Genomic DNA, 16,147 nt, shown 5'->3' with positions numbered 1-16,147 from the left:
CAAGACCTTAACCGCGACCCCCGCTGGAGCAGATCGAAGAATAAACCTCCTCTCTTGTACCGAGCACGGCGCGACGACGTGCTTGAAATCGCGCGAGCACACGAGCCCCTTTCACTCGACCATCCCCCTACCACAGATCACAGTACACAAGTATACATATACATATCTATGTATTTGTGCAACGATCGAGAGTTTCGATTCGACGTCATTTTTTGTACGATTACGCGCGTACTGGCCGGAGACGAGTGCTGTTGCACTCGTTGCGTACGGGTGGTACCTAGAACGGCTGATTTATTCTTGATTCGCAACTATCTGTTTGATTGTAGCGATATTTTTGGAAAACCACGAGAATGTCAGAGCCGAACGGGGAATCGTTCGTGAAGGGCTCCTTCTTCTATCCATCTATCGGGACAACTTCGAAAGGGGGACTGAATCGCAGAAACGAAGATTAACAGCGCTTGAAGGATGCCTCGGTGCATAGAATTAAACAGGTTCAAGCACGTGATTGGTCCATTTAAAACGTAGTGACCTACACGGACGTCGAAAATGGTCTGAGGCTGCAGACCAAGCCTTAACCGTGACCCCTGCCGGACCAGCCTGAAGGGCAGACCCACATCGTGAGATTTAAAACCAATTGACGCGACGCATCGTATCTCGTATCGCATCGACCGGGCGTACAACCAGCTTTTCTGCCGTGCACACGCCTAGTTGTAGTGGTAGTCGGCCAACTGGTCCCACATAGTTGTGAACGTTTTCAGTTCTGTTTTTCTTTTCTCTTCAGGACTCGATTAATTTCGAAGGTAGGTTCCTTTTTCCCCAACGTATTGTTCGCTGGTCAGGAAAAACCACGACACCGCGAGTCACAGACTGTATCGAGCGGTTCGCTAACGAGGACATCGTTTTTCCCTTCTGTTTCCCAGTTCAATGCACTTTTATGTTAATCGTCGATTCTGTAACCATATCGCGTGTTGCGTAAGCCATTGATTGGTGGAATGAAAGTGTACGTTAATATCGAAAAATGCTGTATTCAGAACAAGTATGTACCACGCCTCTGTCAGGCCTGTACGCGCACACAACGCTGTTCCCATTTAAATTCACGTTAATTTATTAACCAGAAAGTAGAATTACCAAGCGATCGTTGGTCTGTGCACAAGTATGCGAGAAAAGTCGTGTTTCAAATTCAACACCCACGCTGAGACGAGCCTGGAATCGTAGAACGCGTCGGTCTTTCTCGAAGCTAATCGTCCCGGAAATCGGTAATTTATAATTTCCAAAAAAGAAAAAAGAAACAATTGATCGGTCAAAGTTTGTCGAAAATTTCCCGAAAAGTGTCCTCTGGGCGAGATCGAGCGATCTGGTGTCATTATAATCTTGTCCAGGTGCCTTTCGGTTCGATTGTTCCACGATACTCACCGGTATACGCGTCGCGTACCTATTCGATATTCAATGACGCGATACAAGTATCGATTCCTCGAAGTTCGGCAAGCCAGCCAAAGGAGGAACATCGACGGGTGTGGTCGGAGGAGTGCGTACATCGATCGGCACTTTAACCTCCGACTCCGACGTAAGCACGCGTTTCTATGCTACGGCAAAGGAGTAGGGATCCTGCTTGTCCTGCTGCAACTGTTCGCCGCCGCCGCCGCCGCCGCCGCCGCGACAGGATCTTCAACGTTCCGCCCTCTTTGACGATGGCCTTCGAGTACTACCCTTTTCTCTCCCTACGAGGCACACCTGCTCCTCTTATAGGCGTTACCATCGGTGTTGACTTTAGGAACACTCGTGTCTCGTCGCTTTCCTCTTTACGGTTTCTATGCGTACCACATAAACTATACGAATTAAAATTCATTTCGATTTATTAGATCCATAGTGGTGATATATCCGAACGCACATATTATAATTCATTTACGGATAGTAGACGGTTCGAAACAGAGTTTATGCCTTTGAGACCGGAGTCTGAAATGAGCCCACTACTGTCCGCCGTACAGAAGATAGACGAGGGCATAGCATGTTCGATCCTACCTCGTCGATGGCAGAGGAGCTACGGGGCAATGTCAGGGGAGGGGTAGCGTTCAGGGAATACGCGGTGAATTTGAAAAAAACGAAAAACAAAATTAGAGAAAGGAGGTAAGGATGTAGTAGCGTTTAGCGTGGCAATGGAGCAACGTTGACGCGGCAAAGGATAAACGGCCGTAGGAGGCGTACACGCAGCCAGGCAGGCAGGCAGGCAGCCAGGCAGGCAACGTGCACACGAGCGAAAGAGCGAAAGGAGCAAAATAGCATGAGGAGAGGAAGAGAGGCGAGCTCGTCGAAATTAATGCGGGGAATCCACTGAACGGTTGGATCGGGTTGCCCGGCGTGGCTCGTTTTGAGTTTTTTCCTTCTCGAATTTAATCCAAGAATGGGGGAGAATGGGGAACATTGAAAGCGGTGGATCTCGTCTAGACGGTCGGTGACGTCACGAGACAAGGTCGACTGTCGTTCTATCCACGGCGCAGCACCGCTTTTCTACATATATGTAGTATGTATACTATACATACATATATGCATACTTACGTATATACATATATGTATACATACACACACACACACACACACACACACACACAGAGCCTGTATCCTTCCTTCTCGTCGTCCGTCGCGTTTCTTCCTCTCCTCGATCTATCCCTCGTCCCGTAGGCCCTAGCTTCCTTCGTTTCGTTCTTTCTTTTCGTCTTATTTGCTCCCTTGTTCTTTCTTCTTGCATCGAGGCAGAAGGGTGGCGTAGCCACGAAAACGTATAGGTACGTGTACACGCGTATGAACGTACCTATACCTATACACACATGCGTCCATTCCCAGGATCGTTGCTTCGGCTAGCTGGACCAGTTGGACTAGGAATTGGTCTTGATCCCGTTGTTCTCGAGGAAACGCGCGGTGATCGATTCGCTCTGCTGGGCACGTTGTCGAATCCAAGAGTCTGCCCAGACTCGGCTGCAAAACCGACGGGATTCTGACATGGTTTACGATGGGAGGCGCGTGGATGAGCGTAATCCACTGGAACGGGCTTGTTAACGAAACCGACTGGAGGAAGTGATTCGAAAATGCATTTTGGGTAAATCGAGGTACAAGGACGTAATCCGTTTTTCTTCCAAACTTCTAACAACAAGACGAGAGCGAAACGTTCACCGGTTTTTTCGACAATGTCGATTTCATGGTCGCGCAAAATTTTCGACGGCGTCACGTTTTGAACCGAATTTTCCGCGTCGCGTCAATGGCGAACGCGGTTTATTCCTGTAGCTTTGGTGTACGGCTTAAAATACGCGCTCGCTCGATTAAGATTCTACCCGAAATTCCCAGCAAGGCGCATTCGTTTCCCGTGTTTTCTGTCATGAACCGAGGACGCTTTATCTCTTGCGGAAATCAGTAGCTCCCGTCAGACTTTGGTCAAGATGGACGACGCTCGCTGACGTTAAGATCGTAGCTCTTGCGGCTCGAAGCGAATAATATCTGAATTCCTTACGTCGAGGCATAGCCAATCGGGCTCATCAATAATTCAGCGAGTTCGACCGACCGAGAAATTCGAAAACAAGGCGAAAATGGCTGACCAACGTTCCGTTCTACAGGCTGTATCAAACATCGTTCTCGCATTATTCGTCGACGATTCCGAAAGAATACGATTCGACGCGACTACGAAGCACGACGGCACGAGACCGTACGATGCTCTCGAAAACTCAATGAATCGGATAACGGAAATTGTCGACGATTTCGTCGATCATTAATTCGGCCTGTAGGCGAAAAGAATGCTACCTACGTGCCTACGTCCTCCGCCTCCCTTGCCTTTAAAAATCACACCAGATGCGTTACCTAACCGTGGCATATCGGTACGCGATTGAATTTCCATTTTTCTTCGATGATCCACGAGCACGATTTCAGCTGCGGGTAACCTTTCGAAACGAGGTCGATCGAATTTGTCTATTCGATCGGTCTCGATGTCTGGCGCCCGATCACGCTGCAAACCTTCGTACATTTGAATGTAGTCGGACAGGATGCGCATTTCAATGTCGAATTAACGTTACATTCTAAACAGCGCGAACGGACGACGCGGGAGGATATTCGTCGACGCTTTTTAAACACCGGATACGAGTCTGATTTGCAAATATTCATGCGTTTTTCTTTTCTCCGATATAATCTAACCGCTCGAAATGAATCGTGTACCGATGACCGGTGTACATATGTATAACGCAGGTTTTTCATGACCATTGCCGATCCGTTTCACCGTGAATCGTTTCTATTTTATTGAGATGGAACGATAACGCTTGCCGTTGCGTGCTTTGGTATTAATCGGAAGGTCGACATTGTTGGTTGACAACGAGACGAGTGGATGGTATAGATTCCAATCAGGTTCCAACGGTACAGAGTGCCAGGCCACACGACTAATTTACTAATTCAGGCGTAATTGTCTTCTCGGAAGGGATAATCGAAATACGTACAACGATCGCGAGGCAGAGTCTACGGCGACTGCAGCGACACAAGTGTAGCATCCCGTAATATGTACACGTATATTCTGTGAAGGATGCGTTTTTATTGTCGCTGAACTATCCGTGGCTTCTTAGCTCAGTTAACAATCGCGAAAACTGTTGCGTAAGAGTCACTTCCTTCCGCTGTTGACTATGTCAGCAGCGGTGTGCAACTACATACACGGACGGATTTTCGCGATATGCTTACCGAGCGATCGAAAGACTCGAATCTTGATCGAAGTAACTCTGTTCGGCCTCGGCTTGCCCTGGCCTGGCTCCAGTACACTTCAAGTTCGTTCTTCGACGAACAAGTCGATCGGGTTAATCTGTATGTGTGATTAAACGTCAGGCACGTTTAATCACTTCCGCGTGGATGGGTCAGTACCCTTCCTCGTTCCCCATGGTGGTGGTGGTGTCGGCCTAACCGTTCTATTGTAGCATCACAAGATTATACGGATGAAATACGTTTCATAAATTCTGTCTGCGCGCGAGCGTGAGAATGCGTTCCGGCCGCGTTAGATTGGATCTAATTTTCCAATAGACTACCGGCGGCGTGTCGTGTTCGTTGATATTACGAACCGAGTCGGGGATCGTTTCGCCACTTGGCCAGAATTCTCTCGCGTTCGGTATCGTCGACCTTCTCGCACTCGAGCAACCCCCAGGATAGCTCGTGCCGGGCTAAATTGTTATTCGCGGATGATCGCGACACACGCTGGAAATTTCGAGTAAGGTATTATGATGTTTAAACGAGAAAAAATTCGCCGATCTGTTCACACGGGTTCGATGTGTTCAGATGCATGAAACGCACTCGCTTCGATATCTGGGCCACAACGTCTCGTTCGCCAATGAAGTCGGTGGATCTGCTCGATGACGATTCATCGCCGTCGCTCTTTAGTTCAGTGCACTGACCGCGCAAATAATGCAAGCAATGCAATCGACATGCTGTGTATCGACTGGGGATGGTATCTTGAGCGCACGATGATTTTCGCGATTCTTTCCGCGCATCTCACGCGCGATTCTGTTGTTCGTTTATACTTTTCCGCCCGTTCCCAACTAACTGATATTCCGTTTGAGGTTACGTAATCGAATCAACGGAATTGACATTAATTAATAATGTGTTTATTACTCTGTATTACCAACGATACGAATGCGAGGGTAAAGAGAAAACAGAAGAGAATCAGTGTCACGCGAATGAAATAAGAAAAAAAGAAACGTCGTGTCGAGAGTGTATACATAGAGTATAGAGTATATAGTATAGAGCTACGATTTTCATGGAATATCTCCGGTCGTATCTGTCGCACTGCAACTGAAAATCTTTCGACCCCCCCTTATAATGCGCGAATTACGCGTCGCGCGAGCGATAAATGAATTGGTTTGAATTCCTGATAAGATGACGTAAGTGCGGCAAATGACGCGTTGCTTTGGTGCTGGTGCTGTTGCTGTTGCTGTTGCTGTGACTATCGCAGATCGAGAAGAATCTGAGCCCTCGTATCGACATTTATGGGTGTCTCCAGCGACGACACCGCGAAACAAACAGGAAAGTCGACACGCTTCTCCGAAATCGTGTTTTACTTCCGGTATTCGGGATCCGATAGTCGTACGCCTAGCGAGACGGTTTGGGTAGAGATTATCGTTATCGTCGGTCCTTCGATTAAAAACCATTCGAAAGAACGCTCTTTTCGTCGGAAGAATATTTTGCCACGAAGGTCAGAAACACTCGGAGTTACGAAAACACTCTTTTACTGTTATCGCGTGTATTGTTTTTTTTTCTTCGCTTCAAGCTGCTTCGATGACCGACTAAATTATCGTGAATCGTTTAAATTGGAGTATACTGCAACGGCGAGATAAGCGTGTTACGTTGTGAAACATAGGCGCGCAACGTATTGCAAAACAACAGAAATCGTCCGTGCAAGAGATACAACAGCGAGTCCAAAGTATTTTCGCGAGCATAAAAATAGCACATAATGTGCACGCATTGATGACAGCCGTCGGCGATGGGTCGTGTTTGAGGCGCAGACATAATTGCCTCTGTCGAGTGTACTTAATCGTTTTCCTGTTGGCCCAATGAACACACTCGTCTAGGTCTACGATACAGTTTCTATCGATAAACAAATTAATTGGTAGCGATGCATGCGCAGCTCGAGCAATTTAAAGAGGCAGTCTCCGACTCCCGCCCTTGCGGTGGTTCGTCTGTATGTAATAGTTGTACGACTCGAGACGATGTATGATAGGTACAACGATCGATAATTAATCTCGGAAGGAATCTTTTCATCGAGTCGCGAATCGAAACGTAAATTTAATAGATGGGCAGCATACTTTGACTAACCGTAAGCCGTAAGCGTTGGCCGTTGAACGAATCTTTGAAGCTCGATTCTGGGCTGCTGGTAACGAGGAAAGAGGGTGGGAGGAGCGTTCATGAGAAAAACTGTGAACCTTCGACGAGTGCAATGAAGGCAAGTGGACAACGAGACGAGGAACGACGTTACAGGCCGCTCGCTCGGTGCAATATGTGGGCCAGACAGCAATAATTGTTCGACGTTTCCTGGTATATTATACTGCGTGTAATTGATACTGAGGAGCCGCCATTAATTCTCCCGTTGTTGTGTCGTCCTATCTTTTGCGCCACGGAGCCCGCGTCTCGGCGGTCCCCGTTGAATACATTTTCACGAAATGCCGTTAGCTTTTCGAATTTCTAATACATCTCTTCGAGGGACGGTACCTATCTACACAACTTGATCGTACGATTTTGTCCGGCGTAGATCGATCGTGATAGCGGCATGGATTACAGGCGTAGACATTGTCGTAGCCCTTTCACTCGTCGGAGAACGTGACTACCCTTACCACGAATATATCGATTCCGTGTTGAAGGTGTATCAAGGTCACGTTATCCCGACGAAGGTCAATTTCCGTTCGCGACGGAATGCAGAGGAGCCCCTTCATTTATGTTAATAGGATTCACGTGCAGGCTACTATTAAAAACGTGGACCGCCTTCCTCGAAGACCTAAAATATTTGAAATTTTCAAATATTTAGGTATTATTATATACACGTATAATCGACTAGGATTACGCGTGTTTCGGTTGAGTGACTCGAGTACAGCCACCGATACGAGCGAAATTACGCGCCTGATGTTACCAAAGTTCTTTCAGTCCAGATATTCGGTGATCGCTTGGTCGTTCGAATTAAGATCTGTTGTGTTTCATTTCTCTTTGTGCATAGATCATTCCGAGGACAGCGTTCGCGTAACGGTACCCGTTGGCTTCTCGCGCGTTCTGTCGCGACGCATACCCACCTGTTCGTGAATCGAACCGAACAGAAGAACAGTCTTCGAAAGGGGTTTCTAAGCGTTCCGTGGACACCGCGATCAACGTATACCGGAACGAACAAGACGAATCGAGTCAATTTTCACAAGTTATATCCATTTTAGTCCATTATCTCTGGACGTCTCTGATAATCGTGCAACTGTCTAAGGATCCACGGCGATCCAGAAATCCATCGATTCGATTATTCTACGACCTGTACGGTTGAGTAACGTTTTCCATTCTCTACTGGCCATCGAGCGTTCCGTATGAACGTTACACGGCGAAAGAATTCCGCGTACCGAAAACTTCGATTCGCATGGTTTATAATGCATCCATTCATGCCGTCGCGTCGACTTGGCAACTGCAAGTGCATGGTATCGTTGGCGAGAGGAACGTGCACCGTTGTCGGTGAAAAGGATCGTTCACAATGTTACATCGATTGGAGCAAATTGTAGTGACGGTAACGGTCCTGTTCCACTGTGTTCGGTGAAACTGAAATCATTTTCGTCACGTTAGACAACAACATAACGATGATCGGTTAAACGGATCCGTCGAACATTTGGGAACTTACTGTCCGGGTAATACCTATATTAATCGATCGTTATGTATGCCACAAGAAACCGGTGTGTATGGTGTTTAGAAATCCTGATCGGACAACGTGTCGGAACTACATGTATTGAAAAGATAATAAGGCAGTCGGATCAGAGATCTTGTTCGCTCGATTAAAATCATAGCGTCTGGTAACACGTTAAACGTTTCTATTCACGAGGGGTGTGTACGTAGAAGTTGCAGTTTCATTGGAATTGATAAAAGTACCTGCAGAATATTAGAGTCGATCGTCGAACGCGATACCATTGGCTAGGTGGAAATCGAAACGGATCAGCTCTCGACGGGACGATGATTAAAATTGTGCAATCGAGCATCGATCGATAGATCGATCGATCAGAGATGAAAAAAGGTAGGCTGTGATTCACGGGGTTTCGCAGCTGGTTCTTCGAATTAAAATTTTCAATCACGTGCGGTGTGGAGCTTCCATGGAACGGTATGGAGCGGGGCGGATACGATGTTAGAGAATTCGGTGATCCCCGCATGTGCGCGTGGTTTTGCGTCGTTAAATTCGTTTCTTTAATCCTTGTACACAAATGATTGGGATCGTTGACACTACGTTCCACGGATGGACCATGTTACATTCCATTAATCTTAGGTCGGTTCTTCGGTGTACAAGTTTGGAGAGCTTCGTCACGCCAGAAATTGCGTAAGAACTTCCGAGTGGGATCCAAACTCGGATTTACGCGGAACCGGTCAGCGAGTGTGGTTCTTGCGGTACGAAAAATACCGCAAAGGACAATATCAGAGATTACAACGTAGCTGTGCAATTGGGGAAACAAAACGAAATTGAATTCCATTGCCCCCCGCCCCTCCTATCGGAAGTAATTTGATCGTACCTAGGAAGTCATTTGTTCTCCTACACTTTCTAAGAGAACTTTCATCACGGCGTTACCATTGATTTGGTCGATTCTTTCGTCGGTATTCGAAGGAGTTTACAACGTATGAAAAATATGATTTGGCCCTTTGTAGGAACGAACGTTGTCCCATCTTGGAAGAAAGTACACTTTTAACAGAACGTTTCGTTTCCTCGGACGATGGGCGTCGGCGATGTAGTTACGCGATCCTCGGCAAGTACCTATCGGACGCGACGCCACGATCACCATTACGGCGAGCCGCCGCTTTCACTCGAATTCTACGCTTTTTTGCGTCAAGTTTCTGTACGTTGAGACTAGTCTCAGTCGTTAACAGTCGCGAGAGATAGGTTCCGAATACAGGAATCGGGAAGTGGTGTTTCCATTGAAAAACAGCCGAACGGCGCGGGTGATACCGTGATTCCCTGTGGATCGGAAATGGTGCGGAGCAGAGTCGGAGCGGAGCAAGCAGCTGCCAGAATTCGGAAACCTTGATCTCGTACAGCCGCGTAAACACGCGTCTCGGGAACTCATTCCTTTGGTCGAGATTTGTCTGGAATGCAGAAAGAAAGGGTGGGTAAAAGTAGGGTGAGAACGATGTTCGCAGAGGGGATGGCTGGTCGGACCGCGCGCGGAACAGCAGTCTGGCCAGTTGATTACGATGCCGAAACGAGTGGCGGGCCATCTCTCCAACCAGTTTCGGACAGCGTCTACGGGCTCTCGAACGTCGCTTGTGCGTAGCTTCGCGGAGACGCACCGCGTGGTCCTATGGTTCTGAGCGAGACGGAGCCAAGGGGACCGATGCTCGTCTAAGAAGGAAGAGGCGAGACGGTTCTTGGCAATGCAAGGGAAGGCAAGACAAGACAAGACAAGGCAAGGCGAGTCGACTCGCGGAGCAGCGCGAGAAGAGACGAAGGAGGCGACAGCCGAGCTTAAGTTTCGGTTTCGTTCGTTTCGCGCCTGCGAGTCGAACGGGAGCCGTGAGTGAGCGAGCGAGTGAGAGAGAGAGAGAGAGGGAGAGAGAGAGAGAGAGAGAGAGAGAGAGAGAGAGAGAGAGAGAGAATGAAGCCGAACGAGACGGAAAAGGCCGCTCGGTTGTCGCCTGGTGAACAGAGCGAGACCGCGTTCACGTGAGAAAAACAGAGGGTAGAGGACGGTGAAAAAGGTGAGAGGGAGCGAGAAGGAAAAGCTTGTGGTCGTGGGCGAGCGGCGGGCGGAGGTGGCGGGAAACGAATGGTGCGGGAGAGTAAGAGAGATGCATGGGACAGGAGGAGCGAGAGGAGGAAGCCGATAGTCCCGGGGTTGGAGAGAGAGAGAGAGAGAGACCACAGACGAACAGACCTCACCGGCGCTCTGCTCCCAATAACGACTCTCGCCCTCGGTCAGTCGCGCGCGAACCGCGGAGCCGCGAGCATATCTCCGTTTCTCTCTCGCTCTGCTCGGCGGAATTCCGACGTTTCGAGAGTCGCGTGCACGTGCGAACCGGGGGAGAGAAAATCGCGACAGGGTGACGGACCGAGGGAGCAAACGAGAAACGGTGACGGACCAGCCAGATTTTTGCCGGTCATTCGAGGGACCCAGAATTTCCTTCGGGTACCAAAAAGGAGGGTAATTAGGGGACCGACGACTAGCAGCAGCGTATGTTTTGCTCGAGATCAGAGCATAGTGGTTGGATTTGCGTTCACGATTGTCAGACTTTTTCGGGCGGGACACTTCGCGTCCATATCCGGGGTTGGAAGCATACGCATATGTGTACATAGGAGATACCGATACCGGCGATCGTGATTGTACGAAACTTGATTTACCATGAACGGTTCCGCGGGCGAGCAACAGTCGTTCAGCTAACGAATTACCAGATCACGGGTCGGGTTGATCCTGCTTTGAGAGCCACTATCGCGATCGGTCGTGGTAAGGTTGAACAAGAAGAATCGTCGAGTCCATGCTTCGTTAAAGGGGAATAGGGTCGATCGAGCAGAATTTGGGGTTATCTGGTGAAATTGCCGGCGGTGACGACGTCGTAATCGCTTCGCGAGTGGTGCTCGCTGCATCCGGAGATACAGATGCAGCTGGTGACCGAGTGAGAGAAGAGCGGAAAGCGGTCAAGTGACAACAAGCGGGCAGCAAGCGCGTGGTATATAAAAGTGCGAACTGGTGGAGAGCGATCGAACGAGTTATCCGGCGGTACGAATCAGCCAGAGGCGCGCGGACCAACAAGAACAAGAAGCAGTCGCAAAAGAAGAAGTAGGAGAAGAAGAAGAAGTAGAAGCAGCAGCAGTAGCAGCGGCAGCAGCAGCAGAAGAAGAAGAAGAAGAAGAAGAAGAAGAAGAAGAAGAAGAAGAAGAAGAAGAAGAAGAAGAAGAAGAAGAAGGAGACGAAGACGACGGCGGTGACGACGACAACGGCGACGACCGCGACGAAGACGACCAAGAAGAGGGAGCGCACACACTGTAGAGGAGAATGCTGTTGCTATTTTCGAGTCCGCCAAATATCTCGGTGGCACACGGTGCTGCTGCTCGTTGCTGTTCGTGTTAGCCCTGCCGCCGCGGTCTTCGGCCGCGACCGCGTCCACGTTCCTCCAAAGCGCAGCCGATTCTGCGCCGATGACGCATGGCCCTGACCAAACTGGGGAAGAGAGAGCAAGAGATAGAGAAAGAGCGCGAAAGAGAAGCCAGCAAACCAGCCAGCTAGCCATCCAGCCAGCGGAAGAAAGACCAAGAGAACGGCGTATGACAGGTACGTTTCGACTTCTTGCCTTTTTGCAAACCTGCCTGCCTGCTACTGTCGACCGCGCTAGTCGCGGCGACTGCCGTTGCAGCGTGATTCTTCTCCTCTTGACCTACGACGAATCTGTGCCGTGACCGTCACCACCGTCGAACGTTCCATTTCTCCGTCTTTCGACAACGCGTTTCGATCATCCCTTGATGCACGCCGATCCACGAGTTGCTCCCGTTACCATCGTTACGGGTGGTTTCTTTAATTCGCAGGGGTAACTACGATACGATTTGCCATAGTGTTTGTCTAACCTTGCACAGTTGTCGAAATGTTTCCATTGCGCAAAACCTTCGAGGAGTAGCACGAAAGGCACAGCGTGTTTCACGCAACGATTTCTCGTTTGTTATGCTCGATGTAGGGGAAACATCAGATTTCCCTCACAGGTTCCTTGATTTTAACGAGGGAAACTAGATTCCGACACTGTACTCCGATGCGTATGATCTTCGAAAGGATACTCGTATCACGAGTCCCTTTAATTTACTTCGGAGCGAAATGTTCGCGTGCTTCGTAAAACACCGTCAAACGTCTAAATTAAACAATTTCACTTCGTCGAACGAACGGAAAAGGTTCACCTCGTTGCCTTCCTTTTTGCCCTCCTATGAAGCGTCGTCGAGTGCTCAAAATTCCTCTTCACGACGCAAAAACCTTCGAGGACGGAGAGAGTCCGGAAAAAATGGTTGGAACCATTTTGCGATACAAGCTGTGACGGAGATTATTATTGTACCTTGACTCGGTGGCTGCCCGTCATATTCGCGTAGTACGCGACATGCAAACGAGTACATTGTTTGTACACTTGTCGGTGAGATGATACAAATCCGTCGTGTTTTCATTTCGTATTATACCCGCAGTTCTTTACACGTTGTTTTCATTATTTACGATGTAAGAAACGGTCGAACGGAAAGCATCGTAGCTGCTGTAAACCACGATAAAGCGGAGCAGAGTGGAAGGTCGTAAATGTATCGATTATTCGTCGATATCGTGCTTCTCGATTAATCATCGTCTCGAAACAAGAGGTGGCAGTATATAAAGAAGAAACTGCGGGACGGTGTCTTCCTCGCGTTACACACATTGACAGTGTACACCCGAAACGAATCGGCTTCGTTATCGATATTGCATCTTGTGCAACAGGTGAGAAGCTGCACGCGTCAAATTCGCCATCGTCTGCCATCACCACCACCATCACCACGACCGCCGGTCTTTCCACTTTCGCGCACCGATGCACCTGAGTCACGTTCGCACTAAGTTGCAGCTTCGACGAGCTTCGAGAGGCAGCAGTTTGCCGTGATACACGTTGCCAGCCACGAGGAGATCAGGTACCGTTAGGCATCTCGGCATAGATCCATCACGCGAACGTGAAATTCAAAATGGGCCGATGAATATTCATTTCTCGATTTCCACGGTGCCCCGTTACCAGTCGTATACCTGCGATTTCCGAAAAGCCTCTACGATCTTCCTTAAGGTCGATCTTCGAAAGGTAAACACAATGTTGCAGGTTGTCCGTTTTTCCTGAAACTTCATGTTGTTTCTTCAACGACTTACCCTTTCTTGTGTCTCTCCACGATTTTGCAGCCTTCTTCCATTCCTCCTCCCTCCCACCGAGAAATGTTGCCTCGTCCTTTCTTCTAGTTTCCGTTCAGTCTTTCCTCGTGAAGGAAGAGTTGCGAGTGAACCAACTATATTACCCTAGTCTCTCGAATGGTTCGTAGCCTTTTTTTTTCTTTGCAATGGTCTAATCGATGCATCGACCATTCCCAGTGACTATAGACGGGCATTTTTTTTGTTGATTATTTCGATTGTTTTATTGCGTCAAGCCTGTTTCGATTCCGAGAAAATTATCGCGAATATGGAAAAGTTCAAAAACGATCCGTAAGCTCTTCTCGACTGGGAAAGCCGAGACCTTTTTTTTTGGCGCGGGATGATCAAAGCCGAATGACGCGGTGGCCGCACGTAAATCGACTTTAAATCCCAATAAACCGTGCAAAAATTGCAAACCGGATGTTGCACGCGCGCCCCTTCACTTTCGGCCGCGAAAAGGACAGCGACAAAGACCGATCCTCTCTATTTATCGATAACTTTTCTGATCGCGTACGCGTGTCTTCTCCGATTCTGACTGGAGCTACGAAATAACGAAAATCTTTCAAACGTACACGACACATGTTGCGTCTTGCTGTTTGTTTTGTAGAGGGGCTCGTATCAGAATCACAACCGCGTCGTGTGTAATAATGAAGGCGAGAGACTGCATTAATCACGTGGCGGCACAGGTACTCGCAGGTCGCGTAGAGTCCCCAGTTTTTTCCACTGGCCGATCATCAATTCGATCTCGGTGGACAGAGGGAATTCTTTTATTGAATTTCAAGACCTGGGAACGTGATCGATGATCGGTTGCCGCGCCGCGCGTAAACATCATCCCGTAGTAAGTAGAAACGGTCATTATTACACTGTCACTGCCGGTCGCCGCGCGAGCGCGCGCGACTGATTTGCATAGTCACGCGACCTGGAACACGGGAATTTCGATTATTGAACGTCGACTCGATTGCCTGTGTAACTTTTACTCGCGCCTAGTTGTGCCACACACCAGTTACTTCTGGTGCACCTCGCGCTAGTAAATTCCGATACTGAATAGCTATTATCCCTACCCGTTTATTTATTATCCACCGATATGCTTCGATACGTACGTCTTCGAATTCTGCCGAGCAAAAGTGAGAACAAAGTCGCGGTTCGACGTGTGTCCGCCACCGAAAACATGTCCACACGATACACAACACCCCGTACTCTCTTGTTTATCGCGTGCGTTTCTTGTCGCATCTTCTGTAACTTTTTCACTTTCCTGTGCAGCGCCACGAGGCGGGTCTTTTCTTTCGACAGCATCTAATTAGCAGTGGCCTGAATAACAATGCGTGGTTGGGCCACGAAATCGCGCATTCGATACAAGCCAGTTAGTTGTTAGTTTCGTAGTCGTCGTCGCGTAATCGATGATGTTTGTTCCAGTAACTTACGTGCAGAATATTTCTACCAATTACAGAGGGATAATAATAATAATAGTAATAATAATAACATCTTTACCGATAAAAGGAGGGTGGGTAGGAAGGGCAAACCCGTGTAAACACACGAGCATCGTAAATCTCGTCGCGGTTTTCTGCGATTTACGAAGCCGGGTTGTCCGAATTGCGACTCGGTTTTGAACGGTCAACCATGAGACGAAATTGAAGGGGGAAACGAGCAAAGACCGATAACGAGCCCAAATAAAATCGACCCGCTTTTTCTTTTCTTTCGTGGTCCTTTCCTTCCTGTTTGTCGATCAAGTAGCATTCGCGCGAGTAATAATAAAAAGCTAATGTATGTAAAATTCGATGACGAAAGTATGCGTGACGCGTAAAAAGAAAACGTGGCAACCACGACGTGTCGGGGTCAAGTCGAATCGGCCGACCGGCCGACCGGCGCGGCGGCGTAATACTCGTTCGTGTGTAGCTTTTTATTTTTAAAAGAGCAGCAAACTCGGGAAGAACGGTCGTTCGGAAAAGAAAAGAAAAGAAATGAAAAGAAGTACAGGGCAACGGTAATTTCTGTGTAGTTTTCGGATTCAACGGAGTGGTTGCACACGAAACGGGCATCATTATTCCAACGATTTCCAATCGGAGCGGGGGTCGTACGTGGTGAATTTTCGAGAATATTGGGTTGCGGTAGATTCTTAAAAGCTTGGCCCTCGGAGCGTTCTTACGTGATTAGCTAAATAACTGCGTTGACCTGCGCGTACTCACGTTTACTTTCGTTATTACTCCCGGGGCGGATTTGTATGCGGCGTGAAATCGGAGCGCAGCCTGTGACGGGAAGGAAAAAGAGCGCCGCGCGCTGGGGAGACCAGAGGAGGGGAACCAACATGAAAGAAGGGGAAGGGTTAGAGGAGAGGCAGGAAAAAAGAAAGTGGATGCGGAGTGGAAGGAGGAAAAAAAAAAAGAGTATACCTGCCTATCCCGAAGGAATTGACTGATTTGTCAGGAAGGAGGTCGCGTACGTTTTCTACGTAGCTTCTGTACATTAGACTATATTGCTGGCAGTTTGCGGTGAGCTTGGCCGCGCGATTGTTAATTGTATTCAATTGCAATCACCTAAGATATAAT

General features: G+C 48.5%; 1 protein-coding gene across 1 annotated transcript in view; it reads left to right on the top strand.

Annotated features, from left to right (window-relative positions):
- The first annotated feature begins 11,597 nt into the window (after positions 1 to 11,597).
- LOC107191654 (solute carrier organic anion transporter family member 3A1) overlaps positions 11,598 to 16,147 on the top strand; it is a 36,162-nt gene continuing 31,612 nt past the window's right edge. The window contains exon 1 of the mRNA XM_015580746.1: positions 11,598 to 11,990. The gene's annotated coding sequence lies outside the window, so the exon portion shown is untranslated. The remainder of the gene's footprint in view (positions 11,991 to 16,147) is intronic.

This window comes from Dufourea novaeangliae, unplaced genomic scaffold (assembly GCF_001272555.1).
Source record: "Dufourea novaeangliae isolate 0120121106 unplaced genomic scaffold, ASM127255v1 scaffold228, whole genome shotgun sequence".
In the NCBI taxonomy this organism is placed as follows: Eukaryota; Metazoa; Arthropoda; class Insecta; order Hymenoptera; family Halictidae; genus Dufourea; species Dufourea novaeangliae.
Note: the sequence above shows the minus strand (reverse complement) of the source record. Positions and strands in the feature narration are given on the sequence as shown.